Below are 13,192 nucleotides of genomic sequence, written 5' to 3' on the forward strand. Positions count from 1 at the left end.
TCATGAGTCAGATGTAAATGTGAAAAACTGAGTCTCTTAAGCCTCATGTAGCTGCCCTTCAGAAACGTATTAAAGATATTATTGGTTTCAAAAAACAAGAGAGTTAATGAACAAGCAACGGAAAGATACATAAAGTAGTGAAACTCCTGCAAAAGTTACCTTGATGATACTGAAGATACAAGGTCATGTTCGTAAGTCACTGATCCATTGTCATAGACATTCAGAGCTTACTTTCAGGTTTCCTTTGTTATGGAAGCAAAGGAAAAAAACATTCAATATTCTTGTGCTGTAAATAAAGTATTAGTAAGCCTGGAGATTTTTCAGCTTCTTTTATCAATCTTAAAATGACAACAAATAGAGTCAAGAAATTGTATTACTTCAGGATAAATTCTGTTCTTGAACTAATATTTAGAAATTATGAATTGCTAAGAAATATTGCCATTTAGGGTAGACATGTAATACCTTAATAACGTACAATTGCTTTTGAAAAATTCATTTTTACTTGGAAGAGGCATTCAAGGATTCAAGGCAGAACTTTAAAGGAATATTCTAAGTAACTATATAGGTCAATTTCTTTAATCTAAATTCTGTATTTTGTTATTTAAAAAATTGCTTTATATACATTTATAATATATAGTATAATTATCAGAGAAATGCAAGTCAAAACTACAATGAGGTATCACCTCACACCAGTCAGAATGGCCATAATTAAAAAGTCCACAAACGACAAGTGCTGGAGAGGGTGTGGAAAAAGGGAACCTTCCTACACTGTTGGTGGGAATGTAGTTTGGTGCAGCCATTATAGAAAAAAGTATGCAGAGTCCTCAAAAGACTACAAATAGACTTACCATACGATCCAGCAATCCCACTCCTAGGCATATATCCAGAGGGAACCTTAATTCAAAAAGATCCATGCACCCCAGTGTTCATAGCAGCACTATTTACAATAGCCAAGACACGGAAACAACCTTAATGTCCATCACCAGATGACTAGATAAAAAGTTGCAGTATGTTTATACAATGGAATACTACTCAATCTCATCTGTGGATGACAAGTCATAGGCTAGAGAGGGAAAATAATTTCCTTAGAGTTACATAACTAACTTAGTTATAAGTCCTTCCATGCCCTGACCCATGACATGCTTATTTAGTCCTAATAAAGTAATAATCCTTGAAAAAATTTTTTTTTCAGAGCTTTGGGGGAATTTATTGAGAGCAGCTTTGTGTACCAAGACGATGCTAAGCTTTTTCCCATCACTGGCAGGTGTCACAGCAGGTGGCCCTTGATTGCTACTAGTTGATAAGCCAGACTGCTATGACCACAATAGCCATGAGCAGCAATAAGATCACCATTATCATCCCACAAGATGTGGACTTTCTATCCACCAGATTCACACATCTGGTTTCAGCGCAAACTTTCTCATCGGCAAGATCATCAATTATCTCATTTTGTTTGTCCAGCTCATTTCCAATTTCCCAACTGAGGGTCAAATCTCTGATAAAGAGTCTCCTCTCTCCCCATAGTAGAATTCAGCTTTTTGTTTACATGAGCAATCTGCAAATGAAAAAGAAGTCGCTGGGTAGATAAACTTAGCTACGAATTTGCTCCAAAGAAAAACATGTCTAGAGTAACTATTTTCAACCAGCAAATTCAAGTTATGTTACTACTGATGAAGATCATTTATATCCAACAGTGCTTAAATAGATGAGAAATTATTTCTATTTTTTTTTTTTGGAAACACCACAAATAAGCTCTTGGTTTGCTATTTTAATGATAGATTTAAGAAAATTATGGATAAAATGTTGATAATGCAGATTAAACTTAAAAATGTATCATGCCATACCACATTGTGAGTAGCACAAAAAAACTGGAGAAATTGTCTTTCAGTATTTGAAAAGTGTTATCTGATTCAGCAAAGAAGTCACACAGATGACTAGCAAACAAGTGAAGTTCTGACATTAATTCTAAGGGTTTTTTCCCATCTTACTTGTAAAGATAAATTAACATATCAACCAACATCATGTTGGAACAACACTTGTTCATTGATTGCAACCACGGGGAAGCTATAAATATAAGCATTTGGTAAAAATCAGTGAAAGGATTCTGTGAGAATCAATTGGCTATATGAAACTCACAATAAAGAGTATTATATATATTATTATTATTTGTGAATTGTGTACTACACATTCTTTATATCAATAAACTTTATAAGAAATATATGTGTGTGTACTTTTTCCAAAAAGCTGATTGTTAAACATTTACCAGCAAACAGTAGGAATGCAGAAAGCTTCTGATATTCCTTAAATGCTTTTATATTCATAGATTTAACTACTTATAAGGTGTAAGAATCTGTTTTTAATTGCTGTGTTAAATACAAAGATGTAGTCTTTTCAGGGAGTTAAAAAATCCAACAGAGGAAATAATTGGCATAAATATAACTACCATGAAAAGCAGTATGAGTAGCCAAAAAGAATAGGAAAAGTAGAATGAAGCAGAGTTCTAGTGCACTTTTGTCAGAAACTTTAAGTCTAGAATTAGGAACAATGTTTACACATATTCCTAGACATTAGAAAACTTTTACTACAAACTAATAATTAGAATTAGTGCTTATCACAGTGTTTTGTGCATAGTAAATGATCAACATATTTCTCAAATTGTACTAAAGGCAAATGTGCCAGAAAAAATAAAATAAATATCCGTAGAGAGAGAGAGAGAGATTGGCAAGGACTGGGTTTAAGAAGACCCACAGATGATGAGGCAGAAAAGTAGCAAGGGGCATGGAGAGGAGATAATATTCTAATAGGCACACCTGTGGTGAGACAGATGGTGGAACCAACTAATCCAGGGGGCACAGGTATTTGGCATCTTCAGTAGTTCTACTGGGCTTTACTTTGAACAGTGTCTTCAAAAGAACAGGGCTGAGAGGAGAGAGAGAGGTAAGTCAATTTATCTGGCCCCTCATTTTGAGTTGCCCTAAAAGAAAAACTTCAGGGTTCTTTGCAGGGCTTTCAATTTTATTTTGCTTCAGGAGATTTCAGGGGTCTCACTGGCTCTCCCCTTATATATAGTCTCATCTCTTATAGACACTTTTTTTAAAATGGAGGTACTGGGGATTGAACCCAGGACTCAATGCATGCTAAGGAAGCACTCTACCACTGAGCTATACCCTCCCCCGATATAGATGCTTCTAAAATGCACAAATAGAGAATAGGATTTAAGTCAGGTAGATGGTTGAAATTCAAATTAGCTTCAGATTAAATGTTATCAGACAGCAAATAAGTGTCAATGATAGATTCTCAGTTCTTCCTTGGTTTTGATGCGGGTGAATAAAGAGAAGAATGAAGAATCTGAAGAAGGGTAAAGACTGCAAAAAGAAAAATCTTGGAACAAGACAAAACCCTGAGCCTTCACATCTTTGAAACTCAAAAACAAAAAATTGTGGACTAAGACATTTTATAACTGCAATGGTAGTTTAGATTCCATAAAAATTTTTTGTTTTTAAATCATTTTTAAGTTGAGAAGCCGTCCTACAAATATTTAACAGCAGTATCAAAATGAGTGTATTGATTTTATTTCACTGATTTCCGTGTCAGAAAGATGCACTCATTGTTTTATTTCATAGTGTGGTACATGGAAATAAGACACCATAATATCGAGAGTCTACTGCATTTAAAAGATTAACTTACATACACAGAATTTTTCAAGTTGATAAAATGAATAAAAATGGCCTTGGCAGTGTAAAAATAAAAAAAGTACAGTTACCGTAGGTAAAATGTGTAGGGTGAATCCAGAGTGCATCTAGAGGGAGATTTAAAGTCTTAAAGTTTTAATTTATGAGGGATAGGGAAGGCGGGGAGGGGGAAATTAAATTTGTTAAGTATTTAAATCAGAGGGAGAGGAGAGAGATCCCTACAAAGTAGTTCTAGGAAGGAAACTGAAGAATGGCAAAGAAACAATTAAAAAGAATATTTGAATCATCTTCAGTTTCTTTCATCAATATTTTATAGTTTGCAGAGTTTAGGTCTTTCATCTCCTTGGTTAAGTTTATCCCTAGGTATTGTATTCTTTTTGTAAATTATAAATGGGATTGTTTTCTTGCTTTCTCTTTTTGATAATTCACTGTTAGTGTATAGAAAAGCAACATATTTCTATATATTAATCTTGTATCCTGCAACTTTACTGAATTCATTAACTCTAAAAGTTTTTTGGTGGAGAATTTTAGGGTTTTCTATTTATAGTAGCATTTCATCTTAATTTTTCAAATTCTTGATTGCAGTACTGGCAGTATCTTCCTTGACCCAGTTCTGCAAAATGGATTTAGGTGACGTTCTTGGAAATTTAGATGAAACCTCTTTTTCAGCCCTAGGAATGTATATCTAAGTAAGCCACTTAACGTCTCACGGGATAATTCTCTTTTTACATAGTGTGGATTTTGTTGCCTTAAACTTAACCTTGATTACTATACTACCTAATTTATCTTCAAAATAAAGCTGAACAAGGATAATACAAGAATGGAAAATTCTATGAGAATGTCATTTATAAATATAGATATAAAATCCTAAATAAAAAATAAACAAATCAAATCCAGCACTGAAGAACCAGAGATAGAGATGACCAAGTAGGATTTATTCCAGGAACTCCAGAATGGCTCAACCTCAAAAAACCAATTGATGTGATTCACCACATTAATAAACTAAAGGAATAACTTATGACTATTTCAATTGAGGAAAAACTACATTAGAAAAAGTCAATATGCATTCATGATTTTTTAAAAAATAGCAAACCAAGAATAGAAGAAAATGTGCTTAACTAAAGGTCATTTTAAAAACCTTCTATAAACATCATACTTGTTGACAAAAAAACTAGAAATATTCTCTTTAGAGTCACAATACACAGATGCCCACTAAAGCCCCTGCTTTTAAAAAACATACTGGAGCTCTAAGATGATGAAATCAGAAAAGAAAAATAAATAGAAATTATAAAAATCATGAAGAAAGAAGGATTTTATCTATATTCTTCTTTACCTTCATTGTGTAGCAACAAGCCTATTACCCTTCACAAATAAAATAAATCACCTCTGCCAACACCCAAACCTCCTTATTCTTTTGTTTGTCCAGTGGCATGAATTGCTTAAATGGCCAGTTAACTGTGTCTACCTCCAGTTCAATTAAACTTTACTTTTCCCCCTGCTATAACCATTTATTTTAGATATTAAGACATCTAAATTATTGGAAACTAGTGTTCCAGAGACAAGATGTAAAAAATTTATAAGTGGAGTATTATGTATAATTTTGTGAACCATCACTTATAATCATTGATTCCCAGATCCATGAATTCTGGCTCTGAGACATATTGTCCCACATACTAGTTGCTGGTTCCAAGCTTATAATACACCATACAAAACCACATCCTGACCTCTCAAGATACTGCATTCCCAACTAGCACTATAAGATAATCTTCAGGAGTACATTCTGACAACCGATAAGGCAGATGCTAAGGAATAAACTGTCAACTATAAATTCAATTCCTTGAAGGCAATGCTGTGCGGAATACAATGACTGTAAAAAAAAGATAGTGAGAAACTCCATGAAGTCATGGTGCTATCAGAAGCATGGCAAAGAGAAATACAATCTACATCCCTCCTAGCTATCTGCTCTCCACCTACTCTACACAGTTTATGGTACTGTGGCAGAAAGACCCTAGGTGGGGGGCCCTCAGGATCCCTACCTCCTTGTATTTATGCCTTTGTATAATCCCCTCCTCTTGAGTGTGAGCAGAGCCTGTGACTTGGTTCTAGCTAACAGACTATGGCAAAGGTAATAGGATGTCACTCCTGTGACTACATTACATTATATGGCAAAAGATGAGGGATAACATTCTCATAATTACATCATGTTTTAAAAGTCTCTATCTTAACATACTGGAGCTATGGACTCTCCTTGCAGGTAGGACTAGCTACATAATTTGTGGGGCCCAGTGCAAAAGCAAAATGTGGGACCCCTAGTGCAAAAATTATTAAGGATTTCAAAACAGCTACAGAAGAGCATTCTACCAAGTATGGGCCTTCTAAGCTCAGGGTCCTGTATGACAGCACAGAACACATGCCCATAAAAGCCAGCTATTCTTGTGGATTCAATGAAATGCGCAGCCATGTTCATGAAGACTGTATGTCAAAGAAATGTCAATAGACTTCAGACAACAGCCAACAAACATCCAGGCCCTCAGTCATACAGCCAACAATCTGAATAAGCTTAGAATTGGATTCTTCCCTAGTCAAACCTCCAAATGAGAATGTAGTCTGGCCAACACCTTGACTGCAGCCTGGTGAGACCCTAAGCAAAGGACTCAGCTAAGCCGTGTATAGACTTCTGACCCATGGAAACTGTGAAATAATAAATTTGTGTTGTTATAAGCAGCTAGTTTTGTGATAAATTATATGTAGCAATAAACAAAACTAATGGATTTATCACATAGAAGATTGAGGATAAGTGCTGCTGCTGGCAAGTTAAGCATTCAGCAGTGGTAACCAAACCAGCCTTCAAAAGTAAACATTGATGTTGCTAAGTCCATGCATAGCCTCTGTTCCTGAAGGATTAGGTCCATTAGAAGAGGTCTACCATGCATTTTACTTCTCAAACTCCCTTGTCTCTAAGATTCCTATCTTCATCTTTCCAGTTCCATTAGCCAATGACGATGAATGAGTGCAGTTTCATGACCCAGGCCACACCTTCCATGAAATCTGGAAAATTACCTGAAATAATCAACATACCACCCATTAGAAGGAACTCTTTCTTATGGTCCTTTAGGGTCAATCTTGAGTGGAGTTGTAAGGCAGTAGCAGTTTACTTCTGCTTGGTGCCAGAAAATCACATAAACTAATCTGTAAGCCAGAGTCAAATAATTAGGTATTAAGAAACTCCCCACAAGAACTTAAATGAGATTGAGAGGGAAATAACAGTGCGGCAGATAGCTTCCTGAGAATGTGAGTTATCTGCATGTGCAATTTACTTGTGTCTGATATTCTTAGGCTTGATTCCTTTTATACTACTTCCATTTGATGATGGAATACTGCTGGACATGACCAACATTTGGGTTACTTTTATTTGATAACATGTGGTTAATAGAGGTAAGCTCTGATCAAGCAGTCACTTGGTCTCATGATCAGGGATTTACTGTTTACCTTTATGGTAATCATGCCAAGTTGCCTCTGTTAAGTGTTTCTAAATAGCTTCTGCCAAACCTAGAATCTTTTCATTCTTACTGAAATGAAGGGAGTCCATAAGATGCTGGCAAGTCTCCTCTCCAATGTATTTCTCAAGGGCTTGGTGAAGGGACTATCTTTTGGACTCATTTGAGGAATATAGTTAGGAGTGAGGAGAGCAAGATGCATATTAACAAATTAATCCAACATTTCTTCCTACCAAATCTTTAATTCTTCTTTCATTTGTTCTTTATTGTTTGTCAGTTTCTTTTAATATGAGCTCTTATCTAGGTTTAAGTCAACCAAAACAGAAAACAATTAAAACCACTCCCAGAAGTTTAAGCTAGGAAATTAAAAGTCAAAATTCTGATAAAGTTACCAGCATAGGTAAATTCAGTTAAATCTTAAATTATATTTTTCCTTCTTATTGGTCTAGCATGCTAAGATTCCATTATCATCTATATTGGTCATATTTCTTTTAGCTAATTTTCAATCTGTGCCCTAAATTAAAAATTTGAGAATGTCATTTTTTTTAACTGTTTAGCATATTTAGAAACAACACTCCCAGGCCACTCCTGGCGCTCACCTATACTAGTCAGCATTTTTAGTTGGAAACAAAAAATAACAAAGTTCAACTAATTTAAGCAAAATAGGAAATTATTAAAAGGATTTTGGGTAGCTCATGGAATCATTAGGGAGCCTAGATAATTATAAAATTTAACCTTGTGCAATGACATACACAGTTGTCTTCTCATCTTATGAATTAACTCCCAATTCGGAGTACAAAGCCAAGATTGCATGTCCACATCCTAGGTGCCAGGGAAGCTGAGATAGCAAGTATTTGACATTTTCAGTGTTTATTGTGGAAAGTAGTCTCTACTTCCCATCATATTCATCAAATGGGAAGTTCTCAAAGCACAGGAAGGCAAATTAGTAGGTGTGCAGACAAAATAAGTAAGAGATGTCAGCTATGATTGAAATTATATATACTATGTACACTCTGTGATCCACAAATTCTGCCTCTAGAATTTCTAAAGAAATTCTCACACACAAACAATACAAGAAAAAGGATATTTCCTTAAGTGTTTTACGTAACAACAAAAATGTGGGGGGAACACACAAATGGCATTGATAAAGGATTAGGTAAGTAGGTTGTGATATGGCAATATTGTCTTTATTAAAATTCAGATATTGAAAAACCACTTTGTCAGACACAGTGCTAAGCACTGTAGACAGAGACTGGGATGGGAAGGGGAGAGGGTTACACATACGAATTTTAAGAAGACCGCTTTTGAGATGTTGCCATTGGAGTAGAAGGATAGACACATCAGTATATCACTGGGGCACATGCAATGTATCAGAGGCTCAAGTGGATCCTGTATATAGTGTTGTGATGGTATAGTCAGAAGTATCTAACTGCATTAGTGGAAGAGGCATCACAATGGAAGAAGACACATATATATGTTAGGTCTTAAAACAGGTACAAGAGTATATAAGGTAAAGAACAAGAGGTGCATTCCAGGCAATATAAATTTTATTTGTAAAGTCAGTAAGGGTGTTCTAGCACAATGTTTTTCTGAAAAGTGTTTTTAAAGTTTTTGCCATTGTTTATATTAAACAAACAAACAAACAAACAGTTCTTGGCGGCAGTGCTGTAGCATGGAAGAAAACCTCCTGGAAGAAAATTTAAGTTTCATAAGACCCCATCTTCAACCTTAAACTGAAGTAAAACATAAAGTAAACCGACAGAAAAAGCACATAACACTCCACATAACACTTTTGTCCACTTAAATCTCTGCCATTGTCATAGTACACTATTGAAAAGTTTCCTATAAGTAATGCAATTATAATTTGGCCAAATAAGCCATGCCAACATTCATTCACAGAAAACCAATCAATAAAAAAATTGATGCCAAAAAATTAAGCAACCTATAAAAGAAGATAGGTTCCTAGAAATATACAACCTACCAAAACTGAGTTATGAAGAAACAGAAAATCTGAACAGAACAAATTACTAGCAAGGAGATTGAATCAGTAATCAAAAACATCCTAACAAAGAAAAGTCCAGGACCAGATGGTGAATTCTACCAGATATTTAAAGAAGAGCTAATATTAATTCTTTTCAACTCTTTTAAAACAATAGAAAATGAGGGAACACTTCCAAACTCATTTCATAAGTCCAGCATCACCCTGATACCAAAATCACACAAGGATACTACAAGAAAAGAAAATTATAGGTCAATATCTCTGATGAATATAGATGCAAAAATCCCCAACAAAATATTAGCAAATTGAATTCAACAGAACAGTTAAAGGATCATACACCATGATCAAAAAGGACTTTTTTCCTAGGATGCAAGGATGGTTCAACATACACAAAACAATGTAATAACAAAATGAAGAATAAAAATCATATGATCATCTGAATAGATCTGAAAAAGCATTGACAAAATTCAACAACCAATCAGGCATGATAAAAACTCTCAGCAAAGGTATAAAGGGAACATACCTCAAAATAATAAAGACCATACATGGCAAGCCACAGCTAATATCATATTCAACAGTGAAAAGCTGAAAGCTTTTCCTCTAAGATCAAGAACAAGACAAGAATGAATGCTCACTCTCACCATTCCTCTTCAACATAGTACTGGGAGACCTAGCTACAGTAGTTAGGCACAAAAAGAAAGAAAGGAAGGAAGGAAGGAAGGAAGGAAGGAAGGAAGGAAGGAAGGAAGGAAGGAGGGAAGGAAGGAAGGAAGGTAGGAAGAAAAGAAAGAAAAGGCATCCAAAAGAAAAAAGAAAAATTGTCTCTATTTGCAAATGACATAACATTATACAAAGAAAAGAACATTTATACAGAAAGAAGAACAAAGCTGGAGATACCACGCTTCCTGACTTCAAACTATATTACAAAGCTAGAGTAATCCAAACAGCATGGTATTAGCATAAAAAGAGACATATAGGTCAATGGAACAGAATAGAGAGCCCAGAAATAAACCAATGCATATATGGTCAACTCTTATAAATTCAAAAAAATTAAATATAATTAACAAGGAGAGCCAAGAGCACACAAGAGGAAAAAGATAGTCTCTTCAATAAATGTTGGGAAAACTGGACAGCTTCATACAAAAGAATGAAGCTATACCCCTATCTTACACCATTCACAAAAATTAACTTGAAATGAATTAAAGACTTGAATGTAAGACCTGAAACCATAAAACTCCTAGACAAAAACATAGGTGGTAAGCCTCTTGACATTGGTCTTGGTAATAACTTTTTGGATTTGACACCAAAAGGAAAGACAATGATAGCAAAAATAAACAAGTGGGGTACATCAAACTAAAAAGCTTCTGCATAGCAAAAGAAACCACAAACAAAATAAAAAGACAACTTACGGAATAGGAGAAAATATTTGTAAATCATACATCTGGTAAAGGATTAATATCCAAAATAGATATAAAATTATATAACTTAATAGCATAAAATCAAACAATTTAATTTAAAAATGAGCAGAGGAACTGAGTAGACATTTTCCCAAAGAAGACATACAAGTGGCCAACAGGTATGTGAAAAGGTGCTCAACATCACTAATCATCAGAGAAATACGTATCAAAACCACAATGAAATATCACCTCACATCTGTTAGAGTAGTTATTATAAAAAAAACCAAGAGATAAAAAGTATTGGCGAGAATGTGGAGAAAGAGAACACTTGTACACTGTTGGTGGGAATGTAAAATGGTGCAGCCACTATGGAAAACAGTATAGAAGCTCCTTAAAGGATTAAAAATAAAACTACAATGATCAAACATCCCACATCTAGGTATTTATCTAAAAGAAATGAAAACAGACTATTGATGTGATGTTTGTGCTTCCATATTCATTGCAGCATTTACAACAGCCAAAATACAGAAACAACCTAAGTGTCCATCAAAGAATAAATGGATAAAGAAAATATGGTATATAGAAAACATATACATATGTATATATAACAATGGAATATTATTTAGCCATGAGAAAGAAGGAAATCCTGCCACATGTGGTAACATGGATGGATGTTAAAGTCCTTATGCTAAGAGAAATAAGCCAAACGGAGACAGAAAAATACTGCATGGCATCACCCACGTATGAAATCTTTAAAAAAAAAAAATAAAGTCAAATTCATAGAAACAGAAAGTAGAAAAGTGGTTTCCAGGAACTGGGGAGTCGGGTAAAGGGCAAGAGGTTGGTGAAAGGGCACAGAATTTCAGCTATAAAATGAGTAAGATCTGAAGTTCTAATGTAAAACATGGTGACTATATAGTTAATAACACTGGATTGTATAACTAAAATTTGCTAAGAGAGTAAAACTGAAATATTCTCAACAAGAAGAAAAAAATTAAAGATAAATATGTGTGGTGATGGCTAGGTTAATTAACTAAAAGAGGGGAATTCTTTCACAATGTATTATGTATACTGAATAATCATGATGTGATGTACATTTAGATATCTTACAATTATATGTCAATTATACTTCAATAAAACTGAATTTTTTAAATAATAAAGTTGAGTTACTTTTCCACCATAACCAATAAAAACTTTTGAAAACGTTGCCATCTAGTGGTGTCCAACTTAAAAAAAAATCATTAATAACTAGTAAATCACTCAACCACATTCCCTAGGAAAAGTTTCTTTAGTGGTTTTCAAATAAACAAACGTTACCCTTGTGTTTTAAGAAATACTCTGGATATAGGCTATTGGGTTTTAAAATTGGCTTAGTCATTTACTAACTGAATGGCCACAGGCAAGATGCTTAATATTTCTGTAAAGTGCACATAATAGTACTGATCTCGTAGACTTATCAAGAACAATTGATGAGAAAATCCATATAAAGTTGTTTAGCACTGCATTTAGCTCACGGTATACACCCAATAAGTAGTAACTATTATATTACTGGATGGGGAAAAGGTTGCAAATTATTTGGGCTGTCAGTGAGAATGAAGTTTGAGTGATACAACACTTAAAACAATGACACTTTATATTGTCAATTCTGGTTAGAGTATTACACTTCTTCCTTGAAGTAGCAGGAACATTGGCATATGGTTGCTGTCTAGATGGCAGGTGTTAATGGCTGGTATTCTCTAAAAGATTCCTGTATCAAACTATAATTGTGATTTACTGTCAAAATATTTATTATGTATAATTTATTCCTGATTTGGTCTGTTGGCTATTTTTTTAATATAAATCTTTCTATGAGAGCATAAATGGAAGTGGAGGAAAGGCAGCTTCACTAGTTGTTTAAAAAGAAAAAATCGAGGATCATATAAGATGCAGTCATCTCTAAAACTGCCTGCCATGAAGGCAAGGCAGATAGAACTGGTCCTCTATGATATCCTTTGAGCATTGCAATGACTTATTTAGTATTAGTAATGATTAGTTATTACAAGGTCGTATTTATTACTAGTAATGACTAGTATTGCAATGACATTGTTTAAGACAGTCCTTGCAGTTTATTTCAACTAGTGCGATTTTTATAATATATTTGACTAAAATATCTCCTGAGATCTCCAAGGATATGATGATAAAGTGTTAGATGACACCACTATTGAGGATTTACAGGTATGCAACTGGCAATATTCATAGCATTTTAGTGGAGTGAAGTCAATTTGAGGAAGAAAAATCATACCACAAGACTCAGTCATGAACACCCTTCCCTCAATATTTTTATCAAAAACTTGAATGAATAAAGCATGCTTTGTCTAAGTTGCAGAAAATTCTCAGTGGATAGATGTGGCAGGCAGCTTCTAAGATGGCCCCAGTGATTCCTGCCTCCTGATATTCATACCTTTGTATAATCCCCTCCTCTTGCAGGTGAACTGGTCCTAATGACTCACTTGTAATGAATATAATACAGCAAAAGTGATGGGAGTCACTTCTGAAATTAGGTTATAAAGAAACTGTGGCCTCCATTTTGCATGTTTTTCCTAGATCTCTCTTGCTAACTCGCTGTGA

General features: G+C 34.5%; 1 long non-coding RNA gene across 14 annotated transcripts in view; it reads right to left on the minus strand.

The window, feature by feature from the left end:
* LOC106730118 overlaps positions 1–13,192 on the minus strand; it is a 93,173-nt gene that overhangs the window by 49,243 nt on the left and 30,738 nt on the right. For 2 of the 14 annotated variants that reach the window (XR_004312112.1, XR_004312102.1), the window contains exons 4-5: positions 2,811–2,919; positions 160–242 (exon numbers count right to left, since the gene is read on the minus strand). The exons of 9 other annotated variants lie outside the window; for them this stretch is intronic. This is a non-coding gene — a long non-coding RNA (uncharacterized LOC106730118). The remainder of the gene's footprint in view (positions 1–159; positions 243–2,810; positions 2,920–13,192) is intronic. 3 more of the 14 variants (XR_004312115.1, XR_004312105.1, XR_004312110.1) reach the window with 2 other exon arrangements.

The sequence above is a fragment of the Camelus ferus genome, chromosome 2, assembly GCF_009834535.1.
Source record: "Camelus ferus isolate YT-003-E chromosome 2, BCGSAC_Cfer_1.0, whole genome shotgun sequence".
Classification (NCBI taxonomy): Eukaryota; Metazoa; Chordata; class Mammalia; order Artiodactyla; family Camelidae; genus Camelus; species Camelus ferus.